Raw genomic sequence first — 23,451 nt, 5'->3', positions numbered from 1 at the left:
ATGTGCTGAAAAGATTCAAGTTCGTGTTTGGCGATAAGTTTCTTGAAGAAAGCAGTTTTGGCTTATAAACGGAACTATTCGCCGCATCCTCGACGATGACTGTAAAAGCATGTATTGCCGTTCATCCCCAAGCACAAGGACAAGGGGACATAAGTCATCCTTTGTTACTAATTTTACTATCTGCCACTACTCCAAGGTGGTTCTGGGGTAGTAGGCTGCCAACAAGATCGATTTCATCCCCAAGCAACTGAATCTTCAAATTTGCCCAGCATTTCGACTAGTCGAAAAATACTGTGCAATTTCAAAGCAGCCAGGACATCCAGTAGATGTAAAAGGGTAGAAATGCGCTTGTTCCATGTCCGTTTCAACTGTGCGGGCGATGAAGGGCTTCATCAAGAGGAATGTTCGAGATTTTGTTCGAATTGGAAAAATGTAACCATTCAATGCTGTAACTTTGAAGTTTTTTTTAATTATGATAGCGGTAATCTTTAACGGTTTCTTAAATTTATTGAATCATGCATGTGTCTTGCTTCACGCCATAGTTGCCCCGCCTGGTCCTTGAAATCAATATACTGCTCGGGGAAGATCAAGAAACGGAAAACACACCATTACAATTGAAGTGAAATAATTTGAAAACGAGTCCAATAAACTGTAATGCTTATATATTGACGGTTTAACATTTTAATCACATCTCACTTGTGTGTGTCAAATAATCTCACTAGGTTTTCTCGAAGATGGCTGAAAGGTGTCACGGTCCCATTAGGAATTTCTTAATTTCATCTGGATCCGACTTTCGGTTCCGGAGTTATAGGGTAAAGTATGTTTAATGTTCTACAACCGGCGAAACAAAAACCGTAAAAAAAATCAAAACTGGTCTCAAAACTACACGAATCGATATCCATTATCAGTAGGCAACTAAATAAACCAATTCCGGCTATCCTGGCTCCCGGTCTCCGGTTTCGGAAGCACCGGAAATAGTGGTCATTATACCGGTGCATGTAATAGTGAACCCACTTCGTTCTCTTAAGGATGACCTACGCGAGCAAAGCACCGTTTTATTCTGTATGTTACACTTGTTAATCTACAAACAATCTCTTTCAAAAATCGAAGAGAAAAATTTTGAATAGAATACCATAATACTATATATGAGAAAGGCCTTATTACACCACTAGGTGGATTAAAACAGGTTTTGCATTATTGCTCTACATGACATGTTTTAGTTTACCCACTATCCTGTATTTTCGGAACCGGAAGCCAAAATTAAATAAAAATCTACGTCAACTTATGAAAACATAATACTTTTCATTTAGGTCTGAGTTTCCGAAGATCGGTCTGGAAGTTCCTAACAAATTGGAGTGATTTTCGGTTTGGAGCACATGAGAACTTTCCCAGCACTTCCGGAATCAGGAACGATAATCCGGTACACTCAAAATCAACGTATTTGGTCATCAACCTACCGTACCTGCCTAATTGTAGAATTATATGGCTAATTTAACGTGCTTGCCTTGATTTTCCGTATCTTGACTAAAAACACATTATAAAAGACGGATCCAGATGAAATTGAATAGAAACCTATAAGACTATAAGGACTTTAATTTAAATCTAAGTTGAAGAAAATCTGTTGACCGGTCTCTTAGAGAATCGAGTGTGCTTTTTCTTTAATTTTTTGCACAGTTTACCCCGTTACTCCCGAATCGGAAGTTCGATCTTGGTAAAATTCATTAGCAAGCTATAGGATGGAGAGACCTCTCATTTGAGTTTGTTCTAAGTTTGTGAAAATCGGTCCTGCAATCCCCGAAAAAATCGAGTGCACATTACTAACATTTAGCGAGTCGGATAGTATATGACGTCAGTTTTCATAGTGATTGCATAGTCTCTCTGTAAGAGAAAAATAAAAAAACTCAAAATTCGAATTTTCAGCAGTTGACTAAAAATAATTGTGAAATAAGTACTGCATCCTGCGAGATACTCGCACGTACCGAATGCATTTCTGACAACACTTTTTTCCGGTGGGTGGTTGAAATGAGCCGGTATCATGGCTTTCTCTCTTCATGAGAATGCCGGAGAATTGCATGCGAAGCTCCAGAGCACGAGAGATACGGGTAGAAGCTTGCCTTGTTTTTATTATTCAATCGGAGAGAATAGGGATACACAAATTGCAAGCGTGCTGCGCCAGGAAAAGTGAATGGGGATGGCTTGCAGTGGTCCCGATCCGGTTGGGTTGTGTGCAATTTTCTAGAGCCCCGAAATTTGGTTCCAGTGGTGTACATCTGCACTATCTCGCGAATCAGAACACACAGTTCTGTTGCAGATTCGGTTCCGTCTAGACGTGCTGGGGACGTTATACGGCGATTATAGCATTTCGCGTGTTTTTCAATAACCGAAATCATTTGGGAGTTCGACGGTCTGCTGCCAGTCTGTTGACGCCTTATGGGCCATCGTAAGATGAAACGTGATTGACGACGAAGACGACAACAAGCGTTTATTTAACTGAAAGGTGGAGAATTGATTTTATTTTGAATCGGTTTCCGCCAAGGGTGAGGAGAAATCATCTAAATAGACAAAGATTAATTTCCGGTGCTACCGAAATGTGACATTCCCCACTTGATTGTATCCTTTAATAGCATTTGTATCACGCGGTTGGCTTTGGTTCCAGTTAATTCCGTGGTGGATAGTCTAAACCTTTTTCAATATTTTGACTGAGATAAACGAAATTTACACATGGAAATGTTTTATCCGTCTACGTGAGAAATAAAATCGCAAAACTACGGGTTAAGAAAATTGACTTATCCAGGTAATCGTGATTAATACTCTCTAACGGAAGACATCAGGTTCTACATTATACAAAAAGTCCGGCGGACGCCAAGTTTACCGAAGGACGTGAAACCCCTCTGGAAAATCGAGAAGTGTGAAGGTTTCCCTTTCTGGTTGACCGAGAAAAGCAAACAATAAAATATAAATAAGTTAGAAAATCGAGATAGACTCGCCGGAAACAGAAATCACACAACGGTATACGGACAGGGGGGGTTGTGTTTTGGTTTGGGTCGGTGAAAATTAAATTATTCCGTGCACGGTTTAATTTTCGAAGTTGTGTTTCCACGAGCTAGCTTGTCGACTACGGTGTGGCTGTCAAAGTGTGTGTTTACGTATCTGGCAACAAATAACCTTCCAGCACAGCGACCGGTTCAGCCGTTCGTGCTGAGTCTAAGATCGGTAGGAAGTGGCTTGCGGCAGGTTTTCTTGAACGAACAGCAACAGCCTGACTGAAATCAGCACATCGTGAGTGGAGTGGTTTTGCCGCTTTGCTGCCGGCTGTAGCATAGAAATTAACATTCATACGAAATTAAATTCAGTTTGATAAAAACTTCTCTGCCGGTGCAGGCAGTACAGAGCACATCCGGAAGCGAAATACGTGGCTGCTAGCGATGGTTCACGCAAAGTAAAAAAATCGTGGGAGTGTGTCTCCGGGTCGTGTGTCGAGCGATGTGTTGCCTTGACGTTCCATCGGAACTGGCTGACAAGAAACGTGGGTGATGAAAGTTGTAACAAGAAAGTAACTGGATGAGCAATAGTAGATGAAAAATTCTTGAAAACCTAGTGAAAGTACGATCGCTACGTGTTAGTTGGTTTCTTTTTTCTTCCGGAAAGTGGCGAAGGAACATACCCGAGTAGCACATTGCAGCGGGAAGCCGAAGCATTCACAGGTTGGTAAGTATTTCATCAAAAGATTTGCTTTTCATGTTGGCCTAGTGTACCTGTGTCAAGATTTTCTAAAGCTAAATAAAAAGAAATGGAAATTGATGAAGCAGTTTAGGAACAAGGTTTGTTATTGTTCAAAGTATCAATGGCTTATTGTCGAACACGGCATTCTTGATTTCAAGCATTCGGAACATTGGGATTATTATAACAGTGGGTCAGATTCGATGAGCAGCGATCAACGAGCTACTAAAATGCACATCGGAATAGGCAGATCAGAATCATCCCTTGTTTTGAAGATTTCAACATTGTCGAAGCTTTTCGGTTTTCTTATATCAAGAAGGATGTGATGAGCCAAAATCTACACCCACAAAATTGTTTGATAAAAAATTAAGTGCATCAACTATTCACGAGATTGCGCCTATCGTTTGTAATCTAGGAAACGGTTCCTCTTATACTAACTCGTATACTACTTGGAATTATTGAGAATATTTGGCTATTGAAAATTTAATAGTCAGAATGGGATAACAAATAGTATAGTTTTCGGAGAAGTATCCCTGTATTCAGAGAGTATCCCTGTCCGTGGAAAATGAGAAACAGATTTATTGGAAACTAGATGTGCAAATAAAACCTATTCCATATGATTATAAAGTTTTATGGCGAAACGGCTCTAACTGAGCGAATATGTCTCACATTTGTTGGTAATTATTATGCATCGGATACACAAAACCATTAGTTTCAGAAACTGTTCTAACGATTATTTACCATCGAGCGCTATAGCTTTCTTAAGATAAAATGTTGAAAACCACCTAGCTTTAATGCTGTTTGTAACAATATTCATGATAGCATTAGGCGTTACGTAGCACATTTGTTATACGCTAGCGGTGGCACTGTCGAATCGAATTCCGTTTCAAGCTGCGCAACCGGCTTTTCCTATATTCTACGAAGTGATTTGAAGCACTATTTTTTGTGTTTGGTGACCTACGAAACTTTGAATCATACTCTAAAATGGTAAAGTAACTTCACTTTACTTCAATCCTAAGGAACGCGCGATGAATTGTGAATAGATTTGGAAGAGTAAACTACCATGCATTCTTCTTAAATCTGTTTTGTGTGGAGAAACTCAATAATTTATACGAAATTTTACTTCGAGCAAACCTTGGAGGTTTAAGAATAATGACAAAATCAAATGTTTTTGATTGGAAGACCAGAGTAAAAGTTCGAATTTTGAACTTGAGTAAAATTGTATTTCTTTGGCTCGTAAAAAGAGGTACATAAAATGAGATAACGTGAAAAAAGTGTAAGCAAACGGAGTTTTGTCTTTTGATTATGCGATTATTTGATGCGGATATTTTATGCGGTTTTCCGTTATTAAGACTTTTCTGTTTATACGGTGCATAACCCCATACAAAATTGGCTCGTTTTGTTTATATCAATAATTTTATAAAAATAATACGCAACATTTTTATAAAATCTTAAGACTAACGTGTCCCACAGTCCGAATAGTTTCATTTTTAGTAATATGGTTCATAGGATTTCTTTAAATATCAATCGAGAATTGACAGCATACGGAAGCTGTAAGTTAAACAACTATCTTATGATTAGGCGGAAAAATAACAACAGCCATGATGGGGTAATCAATAACTGTTCAAGAGGAAGTAACCAAGACAAGAAACAACAATTGCAATATTAAAATTTTGTGATTGTTTGGATTCATCGTGTAATCCGTAGAACAACGTGTTAACTCTGAGCCGGCTGTTGGTACAATAACCCTATTTAGTTCATAATTTATTTTTTCTGAAAGTGAACAATATTTACCGAAGGTGACCTTCGACCATGTGAACGCAGATGGTAGTTTTAGTACGGAAGTACTTCTGGGTATGTCAGAGCCAGTCACGGTAGATTACTTGATCTGTCCCAGCGGAAGTATTTATAATCATCATTGAACTGTGTGACGTGTCAAAAGCAATACCGTATGCATATTTATTTTGGATCACTTTTCTGTTGCTTGGTTGCAAGCAGTGTCGTACCGAGAAAATTTGGCGCCCGGGGCAAAACAAGATTTGCCGCCCCCCATCGTTGGTTTAGTGAGGAAAAAAATGTTGAACTCTATCTCCGGAAAAATGACTTGGACGAGCAAAAAAAGGCCCCATAGATTGGTTTGCCGCCCCCTAAAAACGTTGCACCCGGGGCCCTTATATACGCAACTGGTTGCAAGCCTCCCCCCCTTAGATACGCAACTGGTTGCAAGCTATGTCAGTGTTCACGGAATGAAAATTGGTGACAAATTTGAACTTGCTTCCAATCTGCACTTAGGATAACTTATCCAATATATAGATCTCCTTAAATTGAAAATTCTGTCTACTTCTTCGTATACCTTGTTAACGGCAATTATCAGGAAGCAGGAGCAATGAATGAGCTTAACTTCTGAAAACTTTCGGTTACGTGCGTGTGTGTGCTTGTCGTTAGACCCGTGTTCGTTTTTGTTGTGAATTAAAGGAAAAACATAACCGAATTTGCTATCTCATATTCCGGAGCATGAGCGGAGTCGTCTCGGTTATTGCCGATGGAAAAAGCAACACGCGTAACATTCGAGTGGTACCAGCGATGGCGAGAAAAACATGGATCACACGACAGCATCTAATGGAATGTGCGTTACGCCTTGCTTGGGATGAATAACAGGAGATTTATTGAGCTTATAGAAGAAGCAAAAAAGTCGAGGATTTGCTTCAATTCTCCTGGCTTCCAGCTCCATCGTGTTCACTCTTTCTTTTTCTTTCAAACTAGGCTTGTATTTTTCTGTTTTGGCGTGTGAAGAATGGCGAAACAGGCTTGTGTCAGCACAACAATGGAGTGGCTCTTGGCTAGATTTTCTGTGTGGAATTTTGTGGGCACTTTGCTGTAGAGGGATTTTCTATTTTCTGTCGGTGTAGTTTCAACTCTGCATATAACGATCGATGACTGTCGCAAACGGTTGCCAAAGTCGTTGGTGTGCAGGACTGTTTTTTCGAGGCGATGCGATGCGAACGAGTTACTGTGGAAGGTAAAAATTTTTATTCAAATTACACACCGGACGACCGGACCAGTTAAAGTGACACCAAGGTTCTACTTACATATTTCTGGTTATTTGGCAGTTGTGATGGAGTCTTGATAATATAAAAGTTTGGCCAGGATTCGTGGCTAGAACAGCTGAAAAAATAGCTTATTCCAATTGACATTAAGAGACTGTTATTTATTTTTATCATAGGGTAAAGTGGGGTGATATGTCGCTCTGGGAGAGTTTCCGCATTTTCGAGTTTGCAGTTATAGAAGTGCTCTAAAGGTTTGAGCGTCAGTGTGAATTCACCTCGTGATACAACAACAAAAAGGTAAGTTAAAGTTACGGATTATATATTGTCTGTAATTTCACCCTAATTTCGTTACAGTCACAGACAAAGTGTTTTGTTTCAGTGTCATTTGGAACTAAGCGGCAGTGGTCCGAAGCTGAAAAAAGGCGGTCAAAAGTGTGTACTGATTTTGAAGAGCTTAGATGATGGCGCTCGTAGTAAACCAGTAACCACGTCTTTCTAGAGTACTAACCTTTGCTTGAAACGGGTCAAAATTTTAAGTCGATCCGACCAGAAACAGCTGAGTTATCGAGGTTGGAGTAAAGTCGTTTTGTAGTTTGTTTAAAAAATGGAAAAAAAAACCGAGTTTAGTGTTTTGATAAAACATTGTTTTTTAATGGGTAAAACACCGTGCAAGCGAAACAATGGATTGAAAAATGTTATCCGGACTCTTGTCCATCAAAAGCAACGATTTGTCGGTGGTTCGCCGAGTTTAAACGTGGTCGTACCGACACAAATGACGCGGAACGCTCGGCCGTTACGCCGGAAAATGTGAGTGAAGTGACAAAAATTATAATGAAAGATCGTAAAGTGAAGCTCCGTGAGATTGCTGAGATGACACAGATATCACATGGAAGTGTATTTACTATCCTTCATGAAAAATTGAGCATGAAAAATGTTTTTTCCAAGTGGGTGCCGCGATTGCTTTCGATGGAACAAAAACAGCAACGAGTCTATGATTCAGAAAGCAGTTTATCGCTATTTACTCGCAACAAAAAAGATTTCTTGCGTCGTTACGTGACCATGGACGAAACATGGATATATCACTACACTCCAGAGTCGAAGCGGCAGTCATCTGAGTGGCGCACATCTAGCGAAAGCCGTCCGAAAACGCGTCCGAAAACGCAGGAGTCAGCTGGCATAGTCATGGCATCAGTTTTTTGGGATACGCATGGCGTGATTTTCATTGACTACCTCGAAAAGGGTAAATCGATCAACAGTGATTATTATATTGACTTACTGGTGCGTTTGAAGGAGGAAATCGCAAAAAAACGACCGCACATGCAGAGAAAAAAAATCCTTTTTCATCAAGACAATGCACCCTGCCACAAGTCGATGAAAACAATGGCGAAATTGAACGAATTGGGCTTTGATCTGCTTCCCCACCCCCCATACTCGCCAGATTTAGCCCCCAGTAACTACTGGCTCTTTGCTGATCTTAAAAAAATGCTCCAGGGAAAAAGATTTGGCTCAAATGAGGAGGTCATCGCTGAAACTGAAGCTTATTTGGAAGATAAATTTTTTTATAAACATGGTGTTGAAAAATTGGAAAACCGTTGGAACCATTGTATCACCCTAAAAGGTGATTATGTTGATGAATAAAAAAAAAATCGTAAAAAAAATGTTGTTTCCATTGTTAGTCTCGGGACTTATTGATCCATGTGTTAAATCTGTGGTCACCCGAAAATTTGGAAGTAGCCCGGAATATATGTATCAAATGTATCAAATAAGGATAGTAGGGAGAAGTGATATAATATGCCCGCCTCAAGAAAACATTGTGATGTATCTAACTAAATGTATTACTATATATTCTTCGAGAATATGAGTATTTCATTGAAATATGGCTGAGGATCTTAAGTTTGAATGATTCCAGTAGAAGTGATGAGAATTGGTTGATATAAGCTCATTTTCCATGTTGACTTTTGTAATGATTTAATGTTGACTTTTGTAATGATTTAATCCATGTTGACTTTTGTAATGATTTTCGTGAAAGTCGTTTTTAAAATTTATATATTGTCAGTATTTTCAAATTACCTTATTTTTTGGCACCTACTCTATTTCTTCTTCTTCTTTCTGGGTGGCAACCTGCCATTTGAGATGATGTCGTTGTAAGGCACAACTACTGAACTATATTGCCAGGCAATTTTCGATTATAATCTAATGGACATTGCTTTCGTTGGCTATCATCATTATAAGATCGTGGTATCACCACAAACGAATTTCCAGACATGACAGTCACGACCTGTTTTTGGTGCACGTCTACGGTCCTTCGTGAAACTGGCACCAATTTTTTTTTTTTTTAAGTACGTTTATTTGTCAATTTTTTGTGCGTTAAAATTATTCATTGATTTCAAGTTCTGTTTGTATAATAAATTCTAATCTATTTACATCAAGCCTAACATCTTGATTATCTTTAATGAATGAAATATAACAATATAATAGTTTCAAAATAGTTGTTCTCATCGATACATGAATACGGTCCAGCGAGGGTCGTAGTATTTCATTATTTTCCACATGCCAGCCGTGTGTCACTTCGCAGAGTTTCCGTTTCAACAGAGCGAGCGCCTCCCGCACTCGAAGACACTCGAAGAATTTGTGTTGAATAGTTTCAACCGGCTCAGTACAGTGTAAGCAGTTGCCGCCATCCGCCCTTCTCATAATGTGAAGTAAACGCCTGTGTGGAATTTTTTGATTAACCCACATGTATAGAGTACTGCTCTGCACAGGTGAAAGTGCGTTGGACGATATATTATTCCATATGCGTTTCCAGTTTGCTCCAGGACACGCCGTTTCAATTTTGGCGCGTTCTGTTTGTTCAATATAAAATTGATGAATTTTATCGGATGAAGGGTGTTGTCGAATTTGGGGGGGTAAACTGGATATATTTTCGAGGATAATTTTTAGACACGGAGTTTGGGTCAAAGAATTTGATCGGGATTGTTTGGTTTAGGAAGGAACTGTAGTACGGAAGGGCTTCGATCTCTTGAAGGTGCCGATTAATTAGAAGTGCCTTGCATTTCATTGCTGGTAAATGAAGCTTCAGTCCTCCATTCTTCTTACAGCGCGCAAGTTGATGCATTGGTACTGTCACACACTCACCACGGAATAAATAAGACCGCATGGTAGCAGTCAGTTTAGCTACATGCGCATTTGATGGATACAGATTTGCTGCCATGTACCACATTCTCGAAGATACGAAAGTATTCAGTAAAGTCACTTTTTGGTGTAGAACTAGATTTCTCAAAGAATGCATCCATATTTGTCGAGAAAAATTTGTTACGATACTGTCCCAGTTCAGTGACGTCATGGACCGAACAGAGCTCGTGAAAATGATTCCAAGAACTTTTACGTTGGTTTCTGTACGAAGCCACGGTACTGTGATAGGATTTTCTGTATCACCAACATCGATTGCCGTTGTTTTTGCTTCATTTAAGCGAGCTCCTGCTACACGTTCAAATTGCCCAAACAAGGTTCTCATATGGTTCAACTGCCCTACACTGCTAACTATTACACTGATATCATCTGCGTATGCAACAATCAAATCTATTCCAGCTGATTGTTCTAGTCTTTGCAGAAGTGGATTCAAATAAATTGTAAACAATAGCATTGACAAAGGGTCGCCTTGTCTGACCGAACGTTGAATCGGAAAGGGAGAAGAAATGTGTCCGTTTATTAATAAACGTGATGATGATGATGCTGTTATATGAGTTAGCAACTCAACCAAAGTACTGCTAAATCCCATTGAACGCATGGTGTGGAAAAGAAAATTATGATTCACTCTATCAAATGCGTGATCAAGATCGAATGACACTAGTTTTCCTCTTGTTTTGTTTGATTTCAGACGTGCGATTCTATTTTTCAAGGCAAGGGTGGCCTGAAAAATGTTTTTGTTAGAGTTTGCACATTTTTGTGAGTCGGCCAGCACCATGTGAGATCGAAGCACTCTCTCGATGCGCTGCTTTAAAATCCGGGATAGAATTTTGTAGTCGTAGTTTATTAGACTTATAGGCCTGTAAGCGTTTGCTGTGTCCCCCGCCCCTCGTTTTTTCACCAGCACGATCACTCCATCGACGAATTGTTCAGGAAAGTTTGAACGAATAGCCTCGTTTAATATCAGGTTTAGCTCGCGGTGAATGATGTCGAATGTTCGCAGGAAGAACTCCTTTGGCAAACCATCCGGACCGGGCGATTTTCGGGATGCACTTGTGCGTATTGCAGTAAAAATTTCAGACGTAGTGATCGCTTCCATGATAGCTTCGTTTTCTGGATCCTGATCGGGAATGACTCTATCGCATTGGAACGGACTATCATTTTCGATTTCATCGACATGGCTGCGCGCGTACAGTTCGGTGAAATGGTGTACTATATGGTTTTGAATGGAGGTTGAATTGTTTATTATTTCATCTCTTTCGTTCTTTATGTACTCGATCGTTGTTTTTCGCCTTACTCGCTCTCCTAACTGGTAAGTGGATATTGGTTCTCCCGCTACGTACGTTTCATTTATTCTGATAAAAATCTCTGAAAAACGTCGTTGATGCGATAGCATTTCTGCCTTCAGCCTGTTGATTGTGGTAAGTAAGGAGTTGTTGCTTTGATAACCGTCGTAAGCCTGTCTTAACAATCCGTAGAGGCGTTGCTGTTCACTGTAGAAATTTTGAAATGCAATTTTCGATTTCCAACGGAAGAAGGACTTAATCTTTGGCTTGGCGCACATAAGCCACCACTCCATCCAAGAAGAAAAATTGCGACGCTGACGAGTCCAAAATTGCCACTGTATTTGAAATTCATCGATTGAATCAGTAGTCAGAAGATGTGGACGGAGGGACCAAAATCCTCGTCCGTGAACTTTGTCGGGTAACGGAAGGCAAATTCTCGCAGTGACAGCCTTGTGATCAGAAAAACAGCAAACGTGGGTGGTTGTTGTTCTCAAGTGCTCTTGAAGGCTAGCGCTGATATAAAGACGATCTAGTCTTGATGAAGAATTGTGAGTAATATATGTGTAACCATTATCACGCGGATGTAGGAGTTGCCATACATCACGAAGATGCATCTGCTGAACGGTAGTTTGAAGAATGGGACTATGGTTATTTCCAGTTGAATCACCTTGGCGTATCACGCAGTTGAAGTCGCCTCCGAGAATAATGTGTGCAGTGTGGTGACGTAGGTAGTAGGCAAGCGTTGTGTTGAAGAATCTCTCTCGTTCCCCACGACGGGAAGCACCCGACGGGGCGTACACGTTACACAGTGTGATGTTATTAACACGTAAAGCGAGAAGTCTCCCATCTAGACTTTTTTCAATGTGCGAGAATTTTATATGACTTTTGAGAGCAATAGCGGTTCCTCTCCTCGTGTGGTCAATGTTACAGACTACGTTATAGCCCGGTATGGACAGCTGTTCATTCTCTACCTCTTGTAGGAATACGATGTCCAAATCCATCGAGCGCACGAATGTGTGAAGAGCGTTGATTTTTGTAGTGTTCGTGATCGTGTTGATGTTTATGGTTCCAATATTGCTACTAACGAAATCTGCCATTATTGCATTTCTTCATCAGAATTTGGCTGTGTTGCGTCACTGGTGGTAGCGTTCTCGTCGGTGGTTCGCATCTTTTTTCCAGGTGGTTGTCTTCGTGAGCGCCGGCTTGATGTCGAAGCTTGAGAGCTATCTGTCTCATTGCCATCACCTTTTTGCTGTGCGTTGTGGTTACTAGAAGTCATCGGAGACGGAGAGAGGTTTTCGTTGTAAGCGTTAGATGACTTTTGCAGAGATGGAACTGGCGCCGTTGGGGGAGCCATCGTGTTTTTGTGTTGTGCAGTAACAGAACGTGTCTCGATAGAATTTCGGGACTTAAGTAGAGACTGCCCGAGAAGCATGGCAAGATCTCGTGTGGGGGGTTTTGATACCATGGGTTTATGAGCAGATGCTGTTTTTGTCTGGATTGTGTTCGGTTTTACAGTTCCTTTTTGCAGTACCGATCTTTTCGTGACGTTTGCGTATGATAAGTCTGCAGTGAGCTTTTGAACAAGCAATTTTTTATTTTGCACACATGGAATACCAATGTGTGCAAACTCACGACAATGTAAACATGTTTGACGCTGACCCTTATAACCTAGAGCTGTATCTTCTCCCTGGATTGTAACGAGAGAGGGAATGTTCGTCTTTACGACCATTCTAGCGATGCGAACTCCTGTACTTACTCCTTCAAAAATACCATATCGACTGTCCCATAATAGGTCACGAACACTGAGAACTTCACCGTAGTCGGAAAGGAACGAAGCCACATGTTCGTTGGTGACATCCTCGGGAAGATCGAAGATTTGCACTTCTACTGCTCCGTCTTCCATCGTTATACGTAGCTTGTATACTTTCCCGTCGATCGTGAATTCATGCTTGTTGTCGTGTTGCTTTACGATTTCCTCGGCTACGGTGAGGCTGTTGACCTTTACAAAAGTACAACCTAGCCTCTTACTTGGCTGGATTTGAAGGACGTTTTCACGCAATAGACCGAGTTCCTTCCCGATGAATTTAAGAATTACATCGTGGGAAAGGTGCTTCGGAAACTGTGAGTAATCCACACGGAACGTATTTTCCCGCATTCTACACGCGAAAACCGTTGCGCTTTAACAAAAGCGACAAATAAACCTTTTGATACTGTTCGTCAGTAAACTTTCAAATATAGCACGTACGATAAATATCGACTGTACAGCACGATAGCTTGCTGGTAACTGTACCAATGGTGATAAATTGGTTGCACTGCTGAGTTCCCATCATCAAATTCATAATGCAAATGTCAAATCATGAGAACCCTTTCGATTCGTTAGCTCATTTGTATACATTGAGATTTTATGGCACACTTTGGTCGAAATGATAACGATGCAATATCAATGCAATGCGCTCCACCAAGAGGTGAGTGTGGTCATTTTAGAAAGTACCGGGAACGAACCAAATTTTTTTTTAAATATTTGTAAGCACATACATGTCTTTATTATCTTTGATATCACTGCATGATCCGCACGAATTAACGCAAAACGATGAGTTCAAACGTAAAGAGTCTCACCGGGAGTAAACACCTGCTTCCCACAGTTTTTACTAAGATAGCTACGTTGAAAAGATGTTTGACTAATTTTCGTAGATTTCCGGAATGTGCTCAAATTCGTGGCTTGGAACTATCACAGAGTAAAAAACAAAGCAACCTTAACAGATAGTCACTAGATCCCGCATGGGCATGGCTGCCAGATGGCTGACTTAACGCTGGCAGCGGTCAAAGGGCAAAATATGTCTAGCAGCCATTCTGGTGACCGACTGTCTCACCGCTGCCAGACATACACCTCAAACGATACAAACGTATCCAACACGATTTTTCCACATCGAAATCTTTGATATTTACAGCGAAGGTGAAAAGATGAAAACGTTCGGCTAACTAAGACACAGGCGACTATGTTTTGCCAAATTGGACTTGACAGCCGTCACTGAATCAATCTTGGTAGCCATTTGATGACCATGGCTGCCCCGGTAGTGAAAAGGCCGAGCGAGATTGTGAAGAGAGCAAATTGAACATATTCAATTATCATTTAGGAGTTTTGCTTAATAAAATCGTTTTGTGTGAAGCACACATTTCTCAATTTGTTTTTCTTTAGGGTTCGTCTACGACTTGTCAGTGCAGAACAGTTTGTTTTGAATTGTATATGTCGCAGCATCGCTGCAAAACGACATCATCACGAGTGCGGTGAGGTTTGGCACATTCTTCAGTCCCGGTGGATAGTAGAAAAAAAGATACACTATATTTACAACGATCCTAGACTGAATAGTTAGCTACAGGCTCGTGACTGGCATGCAGAAACCCTTGCTTGGTACCTATTTTGTTCCTGCTGGCTTCCGTTACAGCTCTATTTGCCTTCTGCATGTGGTTCGGGACGGCATAGGCGGAACTGTAGAAGATTTTTGTCAAAATCGATGACGATGAAGCGAACTCGGTGCTCGGGTATAGGCATTCAATTTTTTTGTTCAAATTGTGATCGATTTTCCGGGTATGTGTATTCGGCTCATTGTTCACACGTGGTAGACCGTAATGGCTTTGTGGAATGCTTGACCTTTTCCCATAAAAGAGGCAGAATGTATGTAGAGCAGTAAAGCTTGAGATAACAGTTATTTAGGCCATTGTTGAACCATTGAGATCGTGACGCAAACCCTTGTGGGACCGTAAATGATATAAAATTAGCTCATCTAACTTCAGAATAGTGACATTTCTATAAAAAATTGCAACATCCGACTTAATAAACTATGAATTTTCATTAAACGTTCGTAATGAAGCTTAAACGTTTTGGTACACTGGCTTTCTGGAGTGCTGTTTGTCTGGGAAGGAAGCTTTCGCCTTTCTTATCTGCCAATGTTGCAGTGCTTGAAGCAGACGAGTAAAGACGGATTGAGTAGGACTATTCTCATTCTGAAATATTAGTACGAAGTTTGTTCTGGCTTTTCGCTTGAAGCTGTGACCTACTGGGGACCTTCCTTAGACATTGTGTCATGTCTCTAGCAGTTTATTCGTGCATTCATGAATAAATTAATCTAATTATGAAGCTTGTATGATCATCCGAAAACACAGATCTTGGAGAGTATTTTCTGAAAACAGCAATCTTGGAAAGGCTCCGTTTAGTGTTGTTGATACAATTTTGAATTCATTATCAGTCGAAAGTATGAAAGTATATTTATTTCAATACCGATCAATTTTTTTGTTAAATAATTTGTTTGCATCGCATGTGTGTTCATTCAAGCAATTGACATTAGCTACCTTTTCCGACTATTGACTATAATTCGATCAGTGTCCGTCCATAAAATAAGTTTTGTGTCTGATTCGTTGTCAACTTCAGCTAAACTAGCTATGAAGCTAACAATACAATAGATTCATTCTTACATGCTTTGAATAGTACATTTGAGAAATTTGCGGCGCTTTTTTATGAGCATCTATAAAGACGTAAATTTCAGTTCGTGCTCGCATCGCATCAGACGCAGTCGACAATTGCTTACGGTCGAGACGATAGAAACAAAGACAATACAGTGTAGTGAACAATAGAGTGTGCGAAATGGGCAAATACGATTTAACAAAGCCTGAAACTTGGCCAACAAGACCAAATTCGATTTGTATAGATTTCAAGCGTTGCAAAGTTAGACCAGCAGCAAATGAAATTGAAATCTTACTTAAAGAACGAATGCATCTAGACGCTAATAATGTAACTGAGATTCAATTCAACAAGGCGTCTAACTGTGTGTACATTATGTTTAAACGCGAAAGCGATGCAATTGCATTCGCTTCAGTTAACAACGAGGTGCACAGCGTTGAGTGTGACAACATTAAATACAAAATTCCTGTGCACATGGTGGACAATGCCATACAAGTACGTGTGCATGACCTTCCCCCGCAGAGCAGCGATCAGTGCGTTCGGGAAATCATGTCGCAGTACGGTGAAGTTCTTTCCATCGAAAGAGAAGTATGGCGAAATTTTTTCCCCGGCATCCGGAATGGCGTGCGAGTGGTACGTATGCAACTACGTAAGGCAATTCCATCATACATCATTTGTGGTCAAGGTGGGACACATCCGTGTAAAACGCTGATTACCTATGAAAATCAGCTGGTTACATGTCAGTTTTGTGAACAACCTGCACACTACGGTAAACCTTGCACTGAAACTGCGAAAAGAACATCTTCAACCAAAGACAAGGTCAACCGTTCAACAACGAAAACTAGTGAGCGTAGTACTCCTGTTTCACCATCAAATCAACCAACAACTGCAACCAATGTACAACAAGGCGCTCCTACAGCAACTAGCAACGAGCTCAAGACTGCGAACAACAAGGAAAACGAAAAGAAGACGGAAACCAACAACCAAACCACCGATGCGGCAATGGAGGACGAGACGAGCCACGAACAAAGTGCCCCTCAACCCTCGCAGGAGGGAAATGGAAGCTCTTCTCCTCCTAGAAAAAGAGTGACAACGAGATCCACTTCAAAAAATTCTTTATTTAAAAAATCGGCTAATTCGGCCACGTAAAGCTTGTACGCAAATAGGCCTGAATAAAAAACATCTTTTAAATAAAAAAAAAAAAAAAGACGTAAATTTAATCGATTTATTCCAATTGGTATGTGATTATTGTAGACAGAATGTAATATAATATGGTAACATAATAAATATAATAAAATCTAATATAATATTACATAACATGAAACAATATAATATTAAATAATATAACATAACATAATATAATATAATATATTAAGGTACACTATAACATAATGAAATATAATGAACATATTGTAATATAATATAATACATATAATATGATATAATGCAATGCAGTATAATACCACACAACATAATATAACATAACATACAATATAACAGTTAATGTCGCAGCGTAAGTTATGCTCATCTTTCGTCGCAGTACTGCAGGAAATATAATATTTTTCTTTCAATAATAATAATAATAATAATAATAATAATAATAATAATAATAATAATAATAATAATAATAATAATAATAATAATAATAATAATAATAATAATAATAATAATAATAATAATAATAATAATAATAATAATAATAATAATAATAATAATAATAATAATAATAATAATAATAATAATAATAATAATAATAATAATAATAATAATAATAATAATAATAATAATAATAATAATAATAATAATAATAATAATAATAATAATAATAATAATAGTAATAATAATATTACAATATAATATAATGCAATATAATTCAATTTAATATACAATAAAAGATGTAATAAACAACAGAATTATATGTTTCAATATACTATGATAAACATTGTACTTTAGGGTGGGATTTAACTTATAAGCCATTTCGCACCCGCTCATTCTGCTACTAACGCAGAAGGCGATAGCACCCGGTCGACGCCGTTTTATCGACCAAATGTCATCATAGACACACGGGGAGACATGAGATAGGATCTTGTGAGGACTTAGTTATCTCACCATTTAACGACCATTTTCCAGTTGGTAAAAACTTGCATTTAAAAATTTTCCTTTTTAAAAAAAGTTGACGCAAGAAAAATAATGTTCACCGTTATGTTCACTATGTTCACTGTCCCAGTGGTATAAACCCAATGTTTCAATGTATCACAAGGAAGTCTTTCATGGCTCGCTATAGGTGTTTATAAACCATTATATTTGGTGCCTACTAGATTTAAATAATATGTGATGAAGAGGAAGTGTACATTACTCTGATCAATAGTAGCACAAATAATTCTTCAGCATAAACGTGTAGCAAATAAAAGTTAATTTTGACTACGGCATGAAGCAAAGCTTGTATTGTTCTGCTGTATGTGTCACGACCCATATGGCGAAAAGTTATCAATCCCAGCCGACAATGGAATACCTTCATTGTACAAGTTTTCTGGATGAGGATTATGTTTCTCTAGTGTTACTCAAAATAGGGTATGAATATATTTGAATGTAAATTATTACTTTTAATTTTTCGATAGGATATATTTAAAGAGCTTGGCGAAAAGTAACTCCGGAAAAACATCGATGGTGCTTTTCTTTTATTATCATTATCACAGGTAGTGCAGTAAGACTTCATATCAATCGAATATTATTAGATGAAGATGAAAATTATGCCCATTGACTGTCAGCATATCCATTTGACTTTTATGCCATATTCAAATGAAGCTCCCAGAATTCATCGTCAATTGAATAGTGTGCCAAGTAGTCGACCTGCTTCATTGTTTTCACTGTTGGTAGTGAGAAAGTTAGAATGAAAAGACATGGACATCAACTCAATAACCAAAATTCTCTCCGGTTAGAATTATAAATAGCGGATGGCGGTTCTCATTTGAGCTTCCGATTATCACCAGCAAGTTTGAATCGATAATTTTCGACTTGTTGAAATGTATTAAGATGTATATTAAAAATAAAAACTGAAAGACGGACAATTAATTTATTTTTTTAATAATATTTTTTTTATTCAGGCCAATTTGCGTACAAGCTTCACGTGGCCGATTGAGCCATGTTTTTATTAGATAAAATATTTTTTTTTGCCATTGGATCTCGTTGTCACCCTTTTTCTAGGGGGAGAGGTGCTTCCATTTTTATCTTGCAATGATTGAGGGGCATCCATTGCCGCATGGGTGGTATCGTTGTTGGTGTCCGTTTTTTCTCTATGTTCCTTGTAATTCATAATCTTTGGCTTGTTATTGGTTGCTGTAGACGCGCCTTGTACATTCATTGCAGTTGCTGGTTGATTCAATGGTGAAACAAAAGTACTGCGCTCACTAGTTTCCGTTGTTGAGCGGTTGTCCTTGTTTTTGTTTGAAGATGTTTTTTTCGCAGTTTCTGTGCAAGGTTTGCCGTAGTGTGCAGGTTGTTCACAAAACTGATATGTATCCAGTTGATTTTCATACGTAATCAGCGTTTTACACGTTTGATTTTCATACGTAATCGACTATAATTCGATCAGGGTCCGTCCATAAAATAAGTTTTGTGTCTGATTCGATGTCAACTTCAGCTAAACTAGCTATGAAGCTAACAATACAATAGATTCATTCTTACATGCTTAAATGTAAATTTAATCGGTTTATTCCAATTGGTATGTGATTATTGTATGTATGTATGTATCTATGTATGTATGTGTGAAGCCATTATCAGTTCAAGACATTACCAGTGTATACGGGTAGACAGAATGTAATATAATATGGTAACATAATGAAATATAATAAAATCTAATATAATATAACATAACATAATATAATATAATATATTAAGGTACACTATAACATAATGAAATATAATGAACATATTGTTATATAATATAATACATATAATATGATATAATGCAATGCAGTATAATACCACACAATATAATATAACATAACATACAATATAAGAGTTAATGTCGCAGCAGTTATGCTCATCTTTCGTCGCAGTACTGCAGGAAATATAATAATTTTTTTTCAATAATAATAATAATAATAATAATAATAATAATAATAATAATAATAATAATAATAATAATAATAATAATAATAATAATAATAATAATAATAATAATAATAATAATAATAATAATAATAATAATAATAATAATAATAATAATAATGATAATAATAATAATAATAATAATAGTAATAATAATATTACAATATAATATAATGCCATATAATTTAATTTAATATATAATATAAGATGTAATATACAACAGAATTATATGTTTCAATATACTATGATAAACTTTAGGGTGGGATTTAACTTATAAGCCATTTCGCACCCTCTCATTCTGCTACTAACGCAGAAGGCGATAGCACCCGGTCGACGCCGTTCTATTGACCAAATGTAATCATAGACACACGGGGAGACATGAGATAGGAACTTGTGACGACTTAGTTATCTCACCATTTAACGACCATTTTCCAACCATGTTGGCCCCACAACTGTTTGCCCCAACTTGTTTTACCACATTGTGCGCATACCAGCTGAAGGTCACAAGGCATGGCACAGTAACCCTATATGTTAGAATATCCTGTTAGTCACATTTGGTTGTGATTTTTAATGATTACTTGGGATAAGTATTTATTAGCTTCTAGTGATTTAACTATCATGTGTAGTTTTCCTTTCTAAACATTCAGTGTGGGGTATCCTCTTCGTGACGAATGGTTGGCTGATTGTTTGAAACGACAATTCGATAATCACATAGTTTGTTATACGGACGGTTTTCCGTTGGAGGATCGTTGGTGTTTACTGTTGTGAAATGAGACTACACACTTATTTTCGAATTTTCAGTTCGGTAATAGTTTTGCGGAAAAAATCATCACTTTGATCTAAAGAACCGAATTGTCCGCTATTCTTATAAAAATTGACGTATTCCGCATAATTTTTTCCCGAAACTCGGTTGTCTAAAATACATGTACTGAAAACATGGTAATTTTGTACCGAACAGTTTGCACTTCGAAATAATTCGGTAAATTTGACAGAAATAGCACGGAACGATCAGCAGTTTATCAACTTTTTACGAATAGTTCGTTAAAAAATGCCGAATCCAATTATTATACGCAAACACCTAGCACACCATTTTGTATTTCAATTGAATTTTAGCAAAGTGAGTAAATTGGAGTCAATATTGAACAAAGTTCAATGTCTGGATGCATTCAGTAAGTAATATAATTCTTTCTACAACATTTCATCTTAACAGATGCAATTACTTGTTTTTTTTCTGTCGGAAGTCAGTTTACGGTTATGTAGAAAAGCTTGGACGACATGTCTCTTTACATATCCGCAATCAATATTAATGTAAATATAAATTATGTTTAAATTTATAATTAATCTGTTTTATTTCAGGTTGATGACCCGTTTCCCGAAATAAATCCAGATTTTCAAATGTAATGTATAAAAGTGATGGTGGAGTTATTTGTTGGCTCGATCACTTAATTCCAGTAAAGAGCGACATTCTGTATTACTTCGGATTGTGCCAGTGCTTTGTAGTATTCAACTGTAAAAGCCACCTTGCAGATAAACTGTTTGGATTAGGAACGCTTACAACAACTGGAGAATGTTTTCGACGAAGTTTGGATTTAATTTTATATAAAAATATTTATATATTAAATAAATAACAAAATGCATTCGAATTTCAATTGTTTTGGTGTCTGTTTTCCCAAATTTCAAACATTGAAGTATATATTCAATATTGATTTCATACTGTACTGACCTGTACGAATAACTGAACTAATTGGTTGTTTTTGAGAATACGTTTGGTTATCTTCCTGTGCTGACTAAACAGTATATTACCGAACCCTCATCACAAATTACTGATCAGTATAGTGAAAAATGACAGCTCGAACAAACTTCAGTTTTACGGAACGTTCGACAATACATAAATTACTGAACTGATTGCGGTACGTTCAGCTGAGTAAAAGTCGGTAAAAATATTACTGAGTTCAGTAAAGGAAATTGTTTGTAGTGCTGTTTCATTCACTAGGTGGATACTGTACTGTACTCGAAGCAGAAATCAACGCAATTCTGTGTGGTGTACAATCGACAGTTCAAAAGAGAATCTGTGAAAATCGGTTCGATTTTTTTCTGAGCAATCGATGTAAATTCCGTTTTGAAGTTTTTGACTTCTATTTCCGATACCTTTGGTATAGCCGAAGCCGGTTTCATTTGCCCTTTTACGAACAATTATCAGTTTGTATTTCTGGAACCGGAGATTGAAACGGGATAAAAGTGAATAACAATCCATGGCACTATAAACCCTTGACTTAAATTTAAGTGTGCGGGAATTGATTCAATCATTCTGCGAAGTAGATGTGAGTTCCATTCCGATACATTAGGAAGCGGAAATCGCAAACCGACATAAAAGAAGTAAGTATGTTGAATCATCAATTAACATATTACTGAAATTCAATTTATTAATTCCTACACGGAAAGAAATCTGATTAGAAAATTATTAAAACAATTATTTTATCTCCGCGTAAATTCATGAGAAGTATTCATGATTTTATGATGAAAATGATCTAAATCGTGAGCAATAACTAGTTTTTATTCAAATTCTGAAGATTTTATACGATTTTACCATCGTACTCTAAACAACGATTTAAATTTTTGTTGTATCCAAAAATATGCAGTAATTTTTGGTAGGACCATAAGACTTTTCATTTGACCCTAAGAGTGAGAATAACGGTTTTGAGTCCAGTTTAGAATTTTTTTACGGTTTTTTTTTGCCGGTTGAAGTGACGGTGTACAATATTCAACACACTTTTCCCTATAACTTCGGAACTAGAAGTCGGGTTCAAATGAAATTCAGGAATGCCATATGGGACCGTGAGACCTTTCATGTGAATCTAAGTTTGTGGAAATCGGTCAAACCATCGCTGAGAAAAGTGAGTGGGGATTCATTTTGGAATATATGACCACTATTTCCGGTGCTTCCGGAACCGGAGACCGGGAACCAGGATAGCCGGAATCGGTTTATTTAGTTGCCTACTGATAATGAATATCGATTTGTGTAGTTTTGAGATCAGTTTAGAAGATTTTTTACGGTTTTTTTTAGACGGTTTAAGTGGCGGTGTACAACATTGAAGTCACTTTACCCTATAACTCCAGAACTGGATGTCGGATCCGGATGAAATTCTGGAATTCCGTATGGGACCATGAGACCTTTCATGTGAATCTAAGTTTGTGAAATTCGGTTCAGCCATCTCAGAGAAAAGTAACACACACACAGAGACATTTGCCCGTTTCGTCGAGATGAATCGAATGCTATATGACATTCGGCCTCGGCCTAATGGGCGGGTAGGGTAGTAGACACTTTTGAAAAATGATTAATTTTTTGTTTTGTGTTTTCTTATAGTAAAACATTTCAAGAATATTCTGTGAAATTTTCAAGCCTATCGGAACACAACTCAGCAAGTTATGGGCCTTTACCTTTGCTTATCTCATACTGCATAGAAGTAAGAGCTCGGCAAACAGGCCCAACACTTCTGCTTCGATTGACTTAAAAACTTGACAAAACATACATGAAATATTTCATTATAACAAATTATAATGTGATTTTTGAAAATAATAGATCCTTCGGACTCCCTTGAGTAATAAATTGTTTGCATTTATTTTTAAAGACAAAAAATTTAAA

The 23,451-nt window shown here is 37.8% G+C and overlaps 1 protein-coding gene across 10 annotated transcripts in view; it reads left to right on the top strand.

The window, feature by feature from the left end:
- The first annotated feature begins 2,211 nt into the window (after positions 1-2,211).
- LOC131435488 (uncharacterized) overlaps positions 2,212-23,451 on the top strand; it is a 682,557-nt gene continuing 661,317 nt past the window's right edge. For 5 of the 10 annotated variants that reach the window (XM_058603427.1, XM_058603419.1, XM_058603426.1 and 2 more), the window contains exon 1: positions 2,212-3,704. The gene's annotated coding sequence lies outside the window, so the exon portion shown is untranslated. Of the gene's footprint in view, positions 3,709-23,451 lie in introns of all 10 variants that reach the window. The other 5 variants (XM_058603418.1, XM_058603423.1, XM_058603420.1 and 2 more) reach the window with 1 other exon arrangement.

The sequence above is a fragment of the Malaya genurostris genome, chromosome 3 (assembly GCF_030247185.1).
Source record: "Malaya genurostris strain Urasoe2022 chromosome 3, Malgen_1.1, whole genome shotgun sequence".
In the NCBI taxonomy this organism is placed as follows: Eukaryota; Metazoa; Arthropoda; class Insecta; order Diptera; family Culicidae; genus Malaya; species Malaya genurostris.
This window is presented reverse-complemented; position numbering and strand designations above follow the sequence as displayed.